General features: G+C 45.9%; 8 non-coding genes across 8 annotated transcripts; all 8 read right to left on the bottom strand.

Annotated features, from left to right (window-relative positions):
* Positions 1-647: 647 nt before the first annotated feature.
* On the bottom strand, positions 648-838 carry LOC142677155 (U2 spliceosomal RNA). The gene has a single exon (XR_012852202.1). It is a non-coding gene; the product is annotated as a U2 spliceosomal RNA (small nuclear RNA).
* A 1108-nt stretch (positions 839-1946) lies between these two features.
* On the bottom strand, positions 1947-2137 carry LOC142677156 (U2 spliceosomal RNA). Its single transcript, XR_012852203.1, has one exon. It is a non-coding gene; the product is annotated as a U2 spliceosomal RNA (small nuclear RNA).
* Positions 2138-3245: 1108 nt separating this feature from the next.
* LOC142677157 (U2 spliceosomal RNA) lies at positions 3246-3436 on the bottom strand. The gene has a single exon (XR_012852204.1). It is a non-coding gene; the product is annotated as a U2 spliceosomal RNA (small nuclear RNA).
* A 1113-nt stretch (positions 3437-4549) lies between these two features.
* Positions 4550-4740, bottom strand: LOC142677501 (U2 spliceosomal RNA). The gene has a single exon (XR_012852515.1). It is a non-coding gene; the product is annotated as a U2 spliceosomal RNA (small nuclear RNA).
* A 1124-nt stretch (positions 4741-5864) lies between these two features.
* On the bottom strand, positions 5865-6055 carry LOC142677158 (U2 spliceosomal RNA). The gene has a single exon (XR_012852205.1). It is a non-coding gene; the product is annotated as a U2 spliceosomal RNA (small nuclear RNA).
* Positions 6056-7318: 1263 nt separating this feature from the next.
* LOC142677570 (U2 spliceosomal RNA) lies at positions 7319-7503 on the bottom strand. The gene has a single exon (XR_012852575.1). It is a non-coding gene; the product is annotated as a U2 spliceosomal RNA (small nuclear RNA).
* A 6109-nt stretch (positions 7504-13612) lies between these two features.
* On the bottom strand, positions 13613-13803 carry LOC142677159 (U2 spliceosomal RNA). Its single transcript, XR_012852206.1, has one exon. It is a non-coding gene; the product is annotated as a U2 spliceosomal RNA (small nuclear RNA).
* A 1266-nt stretch (positions 13804-15069) lies between these two features.
* Positions 15070-15260, bottom strand: LOC142677385 (U2 spliceosomal RNA). Its single transcript, XR_012852410.1, has one exon. It is a non-coding gene; the product is annotated as a U2 spliceosomal RNA (small nuclear RNA).
* Positions 15261-16288: the final 1028 nt, after the last annotated feature.

Below are 16288 nucleotides of genomic sequence, written 5' to 3' on the forward strand. Positions count from 1 at the left end.
AGACAAGGGACTGCAAAATGGAAAATAGGCATCCACCAACTTTACAGACAACTTGTTCTCCTTGCTCCTACAACCTCCATCCTTGCACAGTTTGTTATTCTTCCAGGTAACATAGTAACAAATCCAAATTGCTGCTCTCTTTGTAGGCAAGCAAGGGTTTGTTGCAACTGCAATTCTTACTTCTTCTTGAAATGTAGGGACCACAGTACATTCCATCACATCCATCTAGTGTACACAGGTAGGTCCATTGTGACGGGCGGGCGGGCTGGCTGCTTTAATGGCTGTTTGCTGTTCCCCTACTCCACTCCACTATTTGACTATGGTGCTGCATCAATCAGTGGCTGGCTCAGGTGCAGCTCTTTAACCTACCTAGGAGGGAGGGCGGAGAGAAGACAAGGAAGGTGAATGAGCTGTTCCAATGTGAAATGCCGGAAACACAGAAACACAGACGACACAAAACAAGAGGTGGCAATGTATTAATTAATTGCATTTAATAAATTAGCTCATTATCACACATGACTGTACAAATGCATTGTCCAACAGGTGTTGAAATAATGGGATTAAAAGGGGAGATCCCATCCGAAAGACAAAAACAATGGCAAACACAAAAAGCACTTTTGGAATCTGATTTTAGTAAACACATAAGGAAAGGGTGCACCGGTCCTGGAAATACTGCAATACCAGGTCAATGCGTGGAGTGGACAGAGCAAGCTCTATTTCCATCTCCCTGTTCTAAAAATCCATTTAATATATGGTCCCCAGATAGGGGACGTATCAGATATTAAACTGATAAGAACAGATACTACACTTGATCTTAGCCAAAAGGCCGAGAAGCGATAACCCGAACGTGCCGCGCGTTTTGCTTCTTTTGCTTGCACCACAATGCAGTGCTGAAAGAGGAGGAATCGACATAAAAACGCCTTCCTGGCAACGCCCAAATGCCCTCCTGGCGTGCAAACACTGGCAGCAGCAGCAGTAAGTGCATGCCCACTGCCACCCCTTCTCCTTTCACACCTTGTATCAGCTTTAATCCAGTCCAGTGCTGCCTGCTGAGCAGCACTGACCAACACTGCCTGGGCCCAGGCTTTTATCTCTGAGGCCCCATTATGATGTCAGAAAGCTGGCTCTGGCTCCTGAGGTCTCCACTATGACACGTGCAAAGTTCCGTCTGAACTTTATATAAGACGGTGCGGCTCAGTCAGTCACTCAGTGTTGCCTGAGAGGGCAACACTGCAACAGCCGGCCCCCAGGCTGTCTTTTTTTTGCACAGCTAGTTGCCTCCAGGAGGCCACAAGAGGGAGACAAGGGACTGCAAAATGGAAAATAGGCATCCACCAACTTTACAGACAACTTGTTCTCCTTGCTCCTACAACCTCCATCCTTGCACAGTTTGTTATTCTTCCAGGTAACATAGTAACAAATCCAAATTGCTGCTCTCTTTGTAGGCAAGCAAGGGTTTGTTGCAACTGCAATTCTTACTTCTTCTTGAAATGTAGGGACCACAGTACATTCCATCACATCCATCTAGTGTACACAGGTAGGTCCATTGTGACGGGCGGGCGGGCTGGCTGCTTTAATGGCTGTTTGCTGTTCCCCTACTCCACTCCACTATTTGACTATGGTGCTGCATCAATCAGTGGCTGGCTCAGGTGCAGCTCTTTAACCTACCTAGGAGGGAGGGCGGAGAGAAGACAAGGAAGGTGAATGAGCTGTTCCAATGTGAAATGCCGGAAACACAGAAACACAGACGACACAAAACAAGAGGTGGCAATGTATTAATTAATTGCATTTAATAAATTAGCTCATTATCACACATGACTGTACAAATGCATTGTCCAACAGGTGTTGAAATAATGGGATTAAAAGGGGAGATCCCATCCGAAAGACAAAAACAATGGCAAACACAAAAAGCACTTTTGGAATCTGATTTTAGTAAACACATAAGGAAAGGGTGCACCGGTCCTGGAAATACTGCAATACCAGGTCAATGCGTGGAGTGGACAGAGCAAGCTCTATTTCCATCTCCCTGTTCTAAAAATCCATTTAATATATGGTCCCCAGATAGGGGACGTATCAGATATTAAACTGATAAGAACAGATACTACACTTGATCTTAGCCAAAAGGCCGAGAAGCGATAACCCGAACGTGCCGCGCGTTTTGCTTCTTTTGCTTGCACCACAATGCAGTGCTGAAAGAGGAGGAATCGACATAAAAACGCCTTCCTGGCAACGCCCAAATGCCCTCCTGGCGTGCAAACACTGGCAGCAGCAGCAGTAAGTGCATGCCCACTGCCACCCCTTCTCCTTTCACACCTTGTATCAGCTTTAATCCAGTCCAGTGCTGCCTGCTGAGCAGCACTGACCAACACTGCCTGGGCCCAGGCTTTTATCTCTGAGGCCCCATTATGATGTCAGAAAGCTGGCTCTGGCTCCTGAGGTCTCCACTATGACACGTGCAAAGTTCCGTCTGAACTTTATATAAGACGGTGCGGCTCAGTCAGTCACTCAGTGTTGCCTGAGAGGGCAACACTGCAACAGCCGGCCCCCAGGCTGTCTTTTTTTTGCACAGCTAGTTGCCTCCAGGAGGCCACAAGAGGGAGACAAGGGACTGCAAAATGGAAAATAGGCATCCACCAACTTTACAGACAACTTGTTCTCCTTGCTCCTACAACCTCCATCCTTGCACAGTTTGTTATTCTTCCAGGTAACATAGTAACAAATCCAAATTGCTGCTCTCTTTGTAGGCAAGCAAGGGTTTGTTGCAACTGCAATTCTTACTTCTTCTTGAAATGTAGGGACCACAGTACATTCCATCACATCCATCTAGTGTACACAGGTAGGTCCATTGTGACGGGCGGGCGGGCTGGCTGCTTTAATGGCTGTTTGCTGTTCCCCTACTCCACTCCACTATTTGACTATGGTGCTGCATCAATCAGTGGCTGGCTCAGGTGCAGCTCTTTAACCTACCTAGGAGGGAGGGCGGAGAGAAGACAAGGAAGGTGAATGAGCTGTTCCAATGTGAAATGCCGGAAACACAGAAACACAGACGACACAAAACAAGAGGTGGCAATGTATTAATTAATTGCATTTAATAAATTAGCTCATTATCACACATGACTGTACAAATGCATTGTCCAACAGGTGTTGAAATAATGGGATTAAAAGGGGAGATCCCATCCGAAAGACAAAAACAATGGCAAACACAAAAAGCACTTTTGGAATCTGATTTTAGTAAACACATAAGGAAAGGGTGCACCGGTCCTGGAAATACTGCAATACCAGGTCAATGCGTGGAGTGGACAGAGCAAGCTCTATTTCCATCTCCCTGTTCTAAAAATCCATTTAATATATGGTCCCCAGATAGGGGACGTATCAGATATTAAACTGATAAGAACAGATACTACACTTGATCTTAGCCAAAAGGCCGAGAAGCGATAACCCGAACGTGCCGCGCGTTTTGCTTCTTTTGCTTGCACCACAATGCAGTGCTGAAAGAGGAGGAATCGACATAAAAACGCCTTCCTGGCAACGCCCAAATGCCCTCCTGCCGTGCAAACACTGGCAGCAGCAGCAGCAGCAGCAGTAAGTGCATGCCCACTGCCACCCCTTCTCCTTTCACACCTTGTATCAGCTTTAATCCAGTCCAGTGCTGCCTGCTGAGCAGCACTGACCAACACTGCCTGGGCCCAGGCTTTTATCTCTGAGGCCCCATTATGATGTCAGAAAGCTGGCTCTGGCTCCTGAGGTCTCCACTATGACACGTGCAAAGTTCCGTCTGAACTTTATATAAGACGGTGCGGCTCAGTCAGTCACTCAGTGTTGCCTGAGAGGGCAACACTGCAACAGCCGGCCCCCAGGCTGTCTTTTTTTTGCACAGCTAGTTGCCTCCAGGAGGCCACAAGAGGGAGACAAGGGACTGCAAAATGGAAAATAGGCATCCACCAACTTTACAGACAACTTGTTCTCCTTGCTCCTACAACCTCCATCCTTGCACAGTTTGTTATTCTTCCAGGTAACATAGTAACAAATCCAAATTGCTGCTCTCTTTGTAGGCAAGCAAGGGTTTGTTGCAACTGCAATTATTACTTCTTCTTGAAATGTAGGGACCACAGTACATTCCATCACATCCATCTAGTGTACACAGGTAGGTCCATTGTAACGGGCGGGCGGGCTGCTTTAATGGCTGTTTGCTGTTCCCCTACTCCACTCCACTATTTGACTATGGTGCTGCATCAATCAGTGGCTGGCTCAGGTGCAGCTCTTTAACCTACCTAGGAGGGAGGGCGGAGAGAAGACAAGGAAGGTGAATGAGCTGTTCCAATGTGAAATGCCGGAAACACAGAAACACAGACGACACAAAACAAGAGGTGGCAATGTATTAATTAATTGCATTTAATAAATTAGCTCATTATCACACATGACTGTACAAATGCATTGTCCAACAGGTGTTGAAATAATGGGATTAAAAGGGGAGATCCCATCCGAAAGACAAAAACAATGGCAAACACAAAAAGCACTTTTGGAATCTGATTTTAGTAAACACATAAGGAAAGGGTGCACCGGTCCTGGAAATACTGCAATACCAGGTCAATGCGTGGAGTGGACAGAGCAAGCTCTATTTCCATCTCCCTGTTCTAAAAATCCATTTAATATATGGTCCCCAGATATGGGACGTATCAGATATTAAACTGATAAGAACAGATACTACACTTGATCTTAGCCAAAAGGCCGAGAAGCGATAACCCGAACGTGCCGCGCGTTTTGCTTCTTTTGCTTGCACCACAATGCAGTGCTGAAAGAGGAGGAATCGACATAAAAACGCCTTCCTGGCAACGCCCAAATGCCCTCCTGCCGTGCAAACACTGGCAGCAGCAGCAGTAAGTGCATGCCCACTGCCACCCCTTCTCCTTTCACACCTTGTATCAGCTTTAATCCAGTCCAGTGCTGCCTGCTGAGCAGCACTGACCAACACTGCCTGGGCCCAGGCTTTTATCTCTGAGGCCCCATTATGATGTCAGAAAGCTGGCTCTGGCTCCTGAGGTCTCCACTATGACACGTGCAAAGTTCCGTCTGAACTTTATATAAGACGGTGCGGCTCAGTCAGTCACTCAGTGTTGCCTGAGAGGGCAACACTGCAACAGCCGGCCCCCAGGCTGTCTTTTTTTTGCACAGCTAGTTGCCTCCAGGAGGCCACAAGAGGGAGACAAGGGACTGCAAAATGGAAAATAGGCATCCACCAACTTTACAGACAACTTGTTCTCCTTGCTCCTACAACCTCCATCCTTGCACAGTTTGTTATTCTTCCAGGTAACATAGTAACAAATCCAAATTGCTGCTCTCTTTGTAGGCAAGCAAGGGTTTGTTGCAACTGCAATTCTTACTTCTTCTTGAAATGTAGGGACCACAGTACATTCCATCACATCCATCTAGTGTACACAGGTAGGTCCATTGTGACGGGCGGGCGGGCGGGCGGGCGGGCGGGCTGGCTGCTTTAATGGCTGTTTGCTGTTCCCCTACTCCACTCCACTATTTGACTATGGTGCTGCATCAATCAGTGGCTGGCTCAGGTGCAGCTCTTTAACCTACCTAGGAGGGAGGGCGGAGAGAAGACAAGGAAGGTGAATGAGCTGTTCCAATGTGAAATGCCGGAAACACAGAAACACAGACGACACAAAACAAGAGGTGGCAATGTATTAATTAATTGCATTTAATAAATTAGCTCATTATCACACATGACTGTACAAATGCATTGTCCAACAGGTGTTGAAATAATGGGATTAAAAGGGGAGATCCCATCCGAAAGACAAAAACAATGGCAAACACAAAAAGCACTTTTGGAATCTGATTTTAGTAAACACATAAGGAAAGGGTGCACCGGTCCTGGAAATACTGCAATACCAGGTCAATGCGTGGAGTGGACAGAGCAAGCTCTATTTCCATCTCCCTGTTCTAAAAATCCATTTAATATATGGTCCCCAGATAGGGGACGTATCAGATATTAAACTGATAAGAACAGATACTACACTTGATCTTAGCCAAAAGGCCGAGAAGCGATAACCCGAACGGGCCGCGCGTTGACCGAGCCTGCCCAATACTGCTGTTCACCCCTTGCAGCGATTCAGCCTACTCCTAGGCAATTCCATGGGGCCCTGCAGGCTCACACACACTCACAGCTACGCGGGAGGTGAATAAAGGCCGGAGAGGAAGCAAGACAGGATTTGCTTCTTTTGCTTGCACCACAATGCAGTGCTGAAAGAGGAGGAATCGACATAAAAACGCCTTCCTGGCAACGCCCAAATGCCCTCCTGCCGTGCAAACACTGGCAGCAGCAGCAGCAGCAGCAGCAAGTGCATGCCCACTGCCACCCCTTCTCCTTTCACACCTTGTATCAGCTTTAATCCAGTCCAGTGCTGCCTGCTGAGCAGCACTGACCAACACTGCCTGGGCCCAGGCTTTTATCTCTGAGGCCCCATTATGATGTCAGAAAGCTGGCTCTGGCTCCTGAGGTCTCCACTATGACACGTGCAAAGTTCCGTCTGAACTTTATATAAGACGGTGCGGCTCAGTCAGTCACTCAGTGTTGCCTGAGAGGGCAACACTGCAACAGCCGGCCCCCAGGCTGTCTTTTTTTTGCACAGCTAGTTGCCTCCAGGAGGCCACAAGAGGGAGACAAGGGACTGCAAAATGGAAAATAGGCATCCACCAACTTTACAGACAACTTGTTCTCCTTGCTCCTACAACCTCCATCCTTGCACAGTTTGTTATTCTTCCAGGTAACATAGTAACAAATCCAAATTGCTGCTCTCTTTGTAGGCAAGCAAGGGTTTGTTGCAACTGCAATTCTTACTTCTTCTTGAAATGTAGGGACCACAGTACATTCCATCACATCCATCTAGTGTACACAGGTAGGTCCATTGTGACGGGCGGGCGGGCGGGCTGGCTGCTTTAATGGCTGTTTGCTGTTCCCCTACTTCACTCCACTATTTGACTATGGTGCTGCATCAATCAGTGGCTGGCTCAGGTGCAGCTCTTTAACCTACCTAGGAGGGAGGGCGGAGAGAAGACAAGGAAGGTGAATGAGCTGTTCCAATGTGAAATGCCGGAAACACAGAAACACAGACGACACAAAACAAGAGGTGGCAATGTATTAATTAATTGCATTTAATAAATTAGCTCATTATCACACATGACTGTACAAATGCATTGTCCAACAGGTGTTGAAATAATGGGATTAAAAGGGGAGATCCCATCCGAAAGACAAAAACAATGGCAAACACAAAAAGCACTTTTGGAATCTGATTTTAGTAAACACATAAGGAAAGGGTGCACCGGTCCTGGAAATACTGCAATACCAGGTCAATGCGTGGAGTGGACAGAGCAAGCTCTATTTCCATCTCCCTGTTCTAAAAATCCATTTAATATATGGTCCCCAGATAGGGGACGTATCAGATATTAAACTGATAAGAACAGATTTTTACGTTTAAATTAATATGATTCAGTCAAAACTAATATTTCAAGAATAAAGTCTAGAATAACATCTTCCACATTTTAAAGTGCCACATGCTCAGTGCTTTCTTCTTTCCGAGATGCTTTTTGTCCAACAGGTAGTACAAATAAAGTTCACTTAATGCCAGTTTAATACATTCTCGTTCACTAATAAAGTCTTTTTTGAAGAGTAGAATGTTCCTTGTTTTCCACAGTGCATTTTTAATACAGTTCATAGTACACCATAATACTTTCTCTTTTTCTTTTGGTAGGGTTCGATGGATTCCATACAAGACAACTTCGTGATTCAAATGGTTAAGACCAGTAAAAAATTTTAAAATCTCCCCGCATTCTTTCCATACTGTTTGTGCAAATTGGCAGTTCCAAAATATATGCAAAGTTGACTCATCGTAGCAGCATTGTCTCCTAGGGCAAGTCTGTGTATTGCACAAGCCCCTTCTGTACTGGAAGCTACTAGATGGAACACAATCATGAACTATCATCCAGGCGATGTCTTTATGCTGATTGGTAAGATAAGGTGCATTCACTTTTTCCCATATCATAGCACATCTGTCAAAGGTATAATTAGAAATTTGTGTCATAGTGTCCTTCTTTTTTATTTCGAACCTGAACTTTCTAGAGTTTTTCAAAGTCTCTACCCCATAAGACTCTAATTGGTACATTCTTATTGTTTTTTCCACAATCACATATTGTTTGGGGGGGACAATTAACACTGGACTGGAAAGTGATGTTGTTATCCATTTTCGCCTTCTAAAAATATGCCCGGCGGCGTATCTTAAAAAGTAGGACCAATTATTTGACAGTGACACATTCTTAAAACAGAGGCTAAAAAATGCAGAATATAAAAACAATTTGATGTTTGGCACATCCTTACCGCCTACATTAAGTGTCTTGTGCATGATTTGTCTGCTCAGTTTCTCAAACTTGGAACTCCACACAAACTCGAATAACAATCTTTGTATTCTTTTTGCAGTGAGATCACTTGGAGGGAAAACACAATTTAGGTATAACATAACAGGAAGTAACAACGCTTTAATAATAAGAACTTTTCCGCTCAAGGTAAGTTGCCTAAGTTTCCAGAAGTCAATTCTCTTTTGTAGCTTTTCTTTGACTATTTCCCAGCTTTGCGCACCATTATTTTGCTCGTCAAAAATCACTCCTAATATTTTGATTTTGTCAGACTGGGTTCTAAGGTCAGGTACAGAGAGGCCAGGCCAATTCCCAATTGTAAAGCAACTGCACTTGTCCAGATTGAGTTTAAATGCTGATGCATGGCAGAAGAATTCCGTGGTCCTAATTGCTCTCTGAAGAGCCACCTGTGACGTGCAGAGAATGGAAATATCGTCCATATAACCCATGACCTTGACTTCATTTCCTCGGCCGCCAGGTATAGGAACGCCTCTAACTATTTTCTCCTTTCTCATCATAGCTAAAAGAGGTTCAATTGAGCAAATAAATAAAATTGGTGACAAGGGGCACCCTTGCTTGACTCCTGAGTGCAAATAGACTTCTTTTGTTAAAGAGCCATTAACCAAAATTTTACTAAAAGTATTCCTGTATAAAAGTGCAATTTGTTGAATAAAAGCGTCAGGAAAACACATCTTCTTTAAAACTGACCATAAGAACTTATGCGACACTCGGTCGAATGCCTTTTGAAAGTCCAGTGAAAGTATGGCTAGGTTTTGTTTCCTTTCCTTCTGATACCATATTGCATCTCTGATGGTATTAAGACACTCTGAGACACTTCTTCCAGGAACTGCACATACTTGTTCCGGCTGTATGACTTGACTTAAAACCCCCTTAAAACGATTTAGTAAAATTTTGGACATTATCTTGTAGTCTGCATTAAGAAGCGTGATCGGTCTCCAGTTCTCTAAATTGGATCTTTCTCCTTTTTTATATAATAAGGATACCAGGCCACTTCTCCAGGATACAGGTAGCTGACTACACTTAAAGGCTTCTTTGATGACACAATAAAAATCAGCACTTAAAATGTCCCAAAATTCCCTATAAAATTCGATCGGTAAACCATCGGTTCCTGGGGTTTTCCCACACAGAAAACTTTTAACAGCAGCATTGAGTTCATCAACAGTAGTTTCCCTACATAGCAGCATTTGGTCAGTTTTTGATAAAGTGCAATCAAGTGAATTTAAAACATCTTCAGTAAAAGAAGCATCAATGGGCTTTTCGTTAAACAGGTCTTGATAAAATGTCTGAGCTTTGGATAGCATACCGTCAGATGAAGTTTCGCCATCTAGTTCTATAATCATTTCTTTAGCTTCGACGGTTTTTTTAAAGAAGAATCTAGAACATTTTTCATTTTTTTCTAGTATCTCAATTTTTGAGTTGAATATTATTTCTTTACCTTTACTCTCGATTTCTTTTGCAATTTGTTCCTTTAGGTTGGTGATTAAATCTTCCATTTCAACACCAGCACTCCTGAGTTTATAATATGTCTGCAGCTTGGTGTTAAGCGTTTTGAACCATTTCGTTTTTTCCCTGGCTCTGATGATGCTTTTTTGGATGAAAAACGCTTTGATCTTGGCTTTGCTGTGCTCCCACCATTCTAACATGGAAGAAAAATCTTTCTGTAAATTTTTGAGTTGGTTGAAAATAATCTTAAAATCTGCTCTTATTTCAGGGTTTTGTAGCAATGTGACGTTGAGTCTCCAAACTCCTCTAGCTTTGACAAGTTTGGATATCTGCAATTGTGCTTGGATCATTTTATGGTCTGAAAAAATATTTGCGTTTAGTGACACAGACTGCGGTGCAATTTGACCTGAAGTGAAGAGAAAGTCAATTCTGGATTTGACGTTAGCATTTTCCCAGGTGTATCCGGGGTCATCTCTATGTATGTCTCTCCAAACATCTTTTAACCTGAAGTCTGTCATCAGATCTTTTAATTGTTTCTCTGTCTTATCCCTTCTAGGTTCTCCAGAGCTCCCCTCTCGACTTTCTCCAGATATAATACAATTGAAGTCTCCACTTACTATCAGCGGAGAAGAACCAGGCAAGTAGTACTGTATGGTCTCTAATAACTGTGATCTTTCCTCTTTGATGGGCGAGGCATATATGTTCAAAAGTCTTAAGTCTACACCATGATAGCTCACGTTGACAAATAAAGCTCTTCCCGGTATGACTTCTCTGAACGAAGTGATTTTAAAGTCCATAGATTTGAACAAAATCCCTACTCCTGTAGATCTTACCTCATTATCTCCAGACCAGATGGAGCTGCCCAGAGACCAATCTTGTCTTAGGACAGAATAGTTGGGGTCATGATCTATACCACATTCCTGTAGAAAAAAAATGTCCGAATTTACTGTAGACAGGTATGAAAATAAAGCAGCCCTTCTGGATGGGCCCTTCAAGCTCCTCACATTCAGTGAAGAGATTTGGATATTATTTGTCATCAACCTTGGATATTTTTAGGCCGAACTACTCTCAGAATCCGACATAAATCCCACTAGTGGGCTGGGAGTTGTGGCGACATCTGAATCCGAGAACTCGATGTTAGCTGGGTCAGAATCAGAAGGTGGCGGTTTCGCCGGAGGCGGTTCAGCATTTGGCTCCACCGGCTTATGCCTGTAGCGAGGAAAATCTGATCTTTTGACACAGACACCTGGGTCATCATCAACTGGTTTCCTTTTCCTCTGTACTTCCAGATGCATAACATCTTCATCCAATTTTGGATCCTGGGCCACTGCGGAAGGTTTTTTCACCGCTTTCACCCCAGATCCAGCAGTTTCCATGGACTCCGCTTCATCCGGACCAACAGGACACTCTGACCAGTCAGTTGAAGCACCAGCAACAGGCAATTTTCCCTCCGACGGAGGATCAGCTTTAGGCCTCTGCTCAGCTGTTGAGGGAGGTTTGTCAGAAGCCGGCTGCCTCCTCACTGCTTCAGCATACGAGCTGATCTTCTTCAAGGGACAGTCTCTAAAGGTGTGCCCCGGCACCAGGCAGATGTTGCATGTGACCTGATTAGAGCAGCTGGCAGTAGCGTGCCCTTTTTGGAAGCACTTCCTGCAGGTCGCTATTTCTTCAGGGCACATGTCAGCGACATGTCCGAACCCCATGCATTTGCGACAGTACCTTGGCATATTCCGGTAAAACAAACGACCTCTGTTGTTGCCTATGTTAAATGTTGAGGGAGGATGATGGAATCCCTCAATGCCATGTTCAGAACTGTCCTCTTTAAATTTGACGGAAATTCTGTACTTCCCTGTCCACAGCTGTTCTTCGTTGAGGATTTTACGAGGTTCTCGGACAGAAGCAAAATGTCTCTGCAGAAATTGGGCTATGTGCTCCAGGGGCACATGCGGATTGCTCATATGAACAACAAGAGATGTTTCACCTTCTGAGTACAAGGCCACAATGAGGAGTCCTTTAAGATCTTCATGACTCAAGTTCTTCCGGATGCTTCCATATAGCTCTTGGCAGGCTTGCTCGTTCTCCAAGGTAAGGGTGTAGCGTCCAGGGGCATCCTGAAGCGCAAGAATATTCTCCCTCTTCACCTTCAGAACGTCAATCAGGACTGTCCTCACGAAAAACCTCAGCGAAAATTTCTCCTTCTCCTGCTCTCCGAACTCGAACTTGAAGGTGTTTTCGAACTTGAAGGTGTTCTTTATCCTCTGATCAGCTGGGCCTGCGAAGCGCACCGAAGCCGCCATGGTAGTCGTATTCGCCATAACCTCCCCGGGCAAGGTTGGTCGCCTTCTTTGTCCCCTGGCTCACCCCCTAAAGCAGCAGGTGGCTTAAGCTGGTAAACCAGCGATGCCACAAGGCCAAGGGCGAGCACACAGACGGACCTAGTGACTAACCCCTTGAGATTAGCCAAAAGGCCGAGAAGCGATAACCCGAACGGGCCGCGCGTTGACCGAGCCTGCCCAATACTGCTGTTCACCCCTTGCAGCGATTCAGCCTACTCCTAGGCAATTCCATGGGGCCCTGCAGGCTCACACACACTCACAGCTACGCGAGAGGTGAATAAAGGCCGGAGAGGAAGCAAGACAGGATTTGCTTCTTTTGCTTGCACCACAATGCAGTGCTGAAAGAGGAGGAATCGACATAAAAACGCCTTCCTGGCAACGCCCAAATGCCCTCCTGCCGTGCAAACACTGGCAGCAGCAGCAGCAGTAAGTGCATGCCCACTGCCACCCCTTCTCCTTTCACACCTTGTATCAGCTTTAATCCAGTCCAATGATGCCTGCTGAGCAGCACTGACCAACACTGCCTGGGCCCAGGCTTTTATCTCTGAGGCCCCATTATGATGTCAGAAAGCTGGCTCTGGCTCCTGAGGTCTCCACTATGACACGTGCAAAGTTCAGTCTGAACTTTATATAAGACGGTGCGGCTCAGTCAGTCACTCAGTGTTGCCTGAGAATGCAACACTGCAACAGCCGGCCCCCAGGCTGTCTTTTTTTTGCACAGCTAGTTGCCTCCAGGAGGCCACAAGAGGGAGACAAGGGACTGCAAAATGGAAAATAGGCATCCACCAACTTTACAGACAACTTGTTCTCCTTGCTCCTACAACCTCCATCCTTGCACAGTTTGTTATTCTTCCAGGTAACATAGTAACAAATCCAAATTGCTGCTCTCTTTGTAGGCAAGCAAGGGTTTGTTGCAACTGCAATTCTTACTTCTTCTTGAAATGTAGGGACCACAGTACATTCCATCACATCCATCTAGTGTACACAGGTAGGTCCATTGTGACGGGCGGGCGGGCTGGCTGCTTTAATGGCTGTTTGCTGTTCCCCTACTCCACTCCACTATTTGACTATGGTGCTGCATCAATCAGTGGCTGGCTCAGGTGCAGCTCTTTAACCTACCTAGGAGGGAGGGCGGAGAGAAGACAAGGAAGGTGAATGAGCTGTTCCAATGTGAAATGCCGGAAACACAGAAACACAGACGACACAAAACAAGAGGTGGCAATGTATTAATTAATTGCATTTAATAAATTAGCTCATTATCACACATGACTGTACAAATGCATTGTCCAACAGGTGTTGAAATAATGGGATTAAAAGGGGAGATCCCATCCGAAAGACAAAAACAATGGCAAACACAAAAAGCACTTTTGGAATCTGATTTTAGTAAACACATAAGGAAAGGGTGCACCGGTCCTGGAAATACTGCAATACCAGGTCAATGCGTGGAGTGGACAGAGCAAGCTCTATTTCCATCTCCCTGTTCTAAAAATCCATTTAATATATGGTCCCCAGATAGGGGACGTATCAGATATTAAACTGATAAGAACAGATACTACACTTGATCTTAGCCAAAAGGCCGAGAAGCGATAACCCGAACGGGCCGCGCGTTGACCGAGCCTGCCCAATACTGCTGTTCACCCCTTGCAGCGATTCAGCCTACTCCTAGGCAATTCCATGGGGCCCTGCAGGCTCACACACACTCACAGCTACTAAGCGGGAGGTGAATAAAGGCCGGAGAGGAAGCAAGACAGGATTTGCTTCTTTTGCTTGCACCACAATGCAGTGCTGAAAGAGGAGGAATCGACATAAAAACGCCTTCCTGGCAACGCCCAAATGCCCTCCTGCCGTGCAAACACTGGCAGCAGCAGCAGCAGCAGCAGTAAGTGCATGCCCACTGCCACCCCTTCTCCTTTCACACCTTGTATCAGCTTTAATCCAGTCCAGTGCTGCCTGCTGAGCAGCACTGACCAACACTGCCTGGGCCCAGGCTTTTATCTCTGAGGCCCCATTATGATGTCAGAAAGCTGGCTCTGGCTCCTGAGGTCTCCACTATGACACGTGCAAAGTTCCGTCTGAACTTTATATAAGACGGTGCGGCTCAGTCAGTCACTCAGTGTTGCCTGAGAGGGCAACACTGCAACAGCCGGCCCCCAGGCTGTCTTTTTTTTGCACAGCTAGTTGCCTCCAGGAGGCCACAAGAGGGAGACAAGGGACTGCAAAATGGAAAATAGGCATCCACCAACTTTACAGACAACTTGTTCTCCTTGCTCCTACAACCTCCATCCTTGCACAGTTTGTTATTCTTCCAGGTAACATAGTAACAAATCCAAATTGCTGCTCTCTTTGTAGGCAAGCAAGGGTTTGTTGCAACTGCAATTCTTACTTCTTCTTGAAATGTAGGGACCACAGTACATTCCATCACATCCATCTAGTGTACACAGGTAGGTCCATTGTTACGGGCGGGCGGGCGGGCTGGCTGCTTTAATGGCTGTTTGCTGTTCCCCTACTCCACTCCACTATTTGACTATGGTGCTGCATCAATCAGTGGCTGGCTCAGGTGCAGCTCTTTAACCTACCTAGGAGGGAGGGCGGAGAGAAGACAAGGAAGGTGAATGAGCTGTTCCAATGTGAAATGCCGGAAACACAGAAACACAGACGACACAAAACAAGAGGTGGCAATGTATTAATTAATTGCATTTAATAAATTAGCTCATTATCACACATGACTGTACAAATGCATTGTCCAACAGGTGTTGAAATAATGGGATTAAAAGGGGAGATCCCATCCGAAAGACAAAAACAATGGCAAACACAAAAAGCACTTTTGGAATCTGATTTTAGTAAACACATAAGGAAAGGGTGCACCGGTCCTGGAAATACTGCAATACCAGGTCAATGCGTGGAGTGGACAGAGCAAGCTCTATTTCCATCTCCCTGTACTAAAAATCCATTTAATATATGGTCCCCAGATAGGGGACGTATCAGATATTAAACTGATAAGAACAGATACTACACTTGATCTTAGCCAAAAGGCCGAGAAGCGATAACCCGAACGGGCCGCGCGTTGACCGAGCCTGCCCAATACTGCTGTTCACCCCTTGCAGCGATTCAGCCTACTCCTAGGCAATTCCATGGGGCCCTGCAGGCTCACACACACTCACAGCTACTAAGCGGGAGGTGAATAAAGGCCGGAGAGGAAGCAAGACAGGATTTGCTTCTTTTGCTTGCACCACAATGCAGTGCTGAAAGAGGAGGAATCGACATAAAAACGCCTTCCTGGCAACGCCCAAATGCCCTCCTGCCGTGCAAACACTGGCAGCAGCAGCAGCAGCAGCAGCAGCAGCAGCAGCAGTAAGTGCATGCCCACTGCCACCCCTTCTCCTTTCACACCTTGTATCAGCTTTAATCCAGTCCAGTGCTGCCTGCTGAGCAGCACTGACCAACACTGCCTGGGCCCAGGCTTTTATCTCTGAGGCCCCATTATGATGTCAGAAAGCTGGCTCTGGCTCCTGAGGTCTCCACTATGACACGTGCAAAGTTCCGTCTGAACTTTATATAAGACGGTGCGGCTCAGTCAGTCACTCAGTGTTGCCTGAGAGGGCAACACTGCAACAGCCGGCCCCCAGGCTGTCTTTTTTTTGCACAGCTAGTTGCCTCCAGGAGGCCACAAGAGGGAGACAAGGGACTGCAAAATGGAAAATAGGCATCCACCAACTTTACAGACAACTTGTTCTCCTTGCTCCTACAACCTCCATCCTTGCACAGTTTGTTATTCTTCCAGGTAACATAGTAACAAATCCAAATTGCTGCTCTCTTTGTAGGCAAGCAAGGGTTTGTTGCAACTGCAATTCTTACTTCTTCTTGAAATGTAGGGACCACAGTACATTCCATCACATCCATCTAGTGTACACAGGTAGGTCCATTGTGACGGGCGGGCGGGCTGGCTGCTTTAATGGCTGTTTGCTGTTCCCCTACTCCACTCCACTATTTGACTATGGTGCTGCATCAATCAGTGGCTGGCTCAGGTGCAGCTCTTTAACCTACCTAGGAGGGAGGGCGGAGAGAAGACAAGG

Source organism: Rhinoderma darwinii (genome assembly GCF_050947455.1).
Source record: "Rhinoderma darwinii isolate aRhiDar2 chromosome 2 unlocalized genomic scaffold, aRhiDar2.hap1 SUPER_2_unloc_31, whole genome shotgun sequence".
NCBI classification, from domain to species: Eukaryota; Metazoa; Chordata; class Amphibia; order Anura; family Rhinodermatidae; genus Rhinoderma; species Rhinoderma darwinii.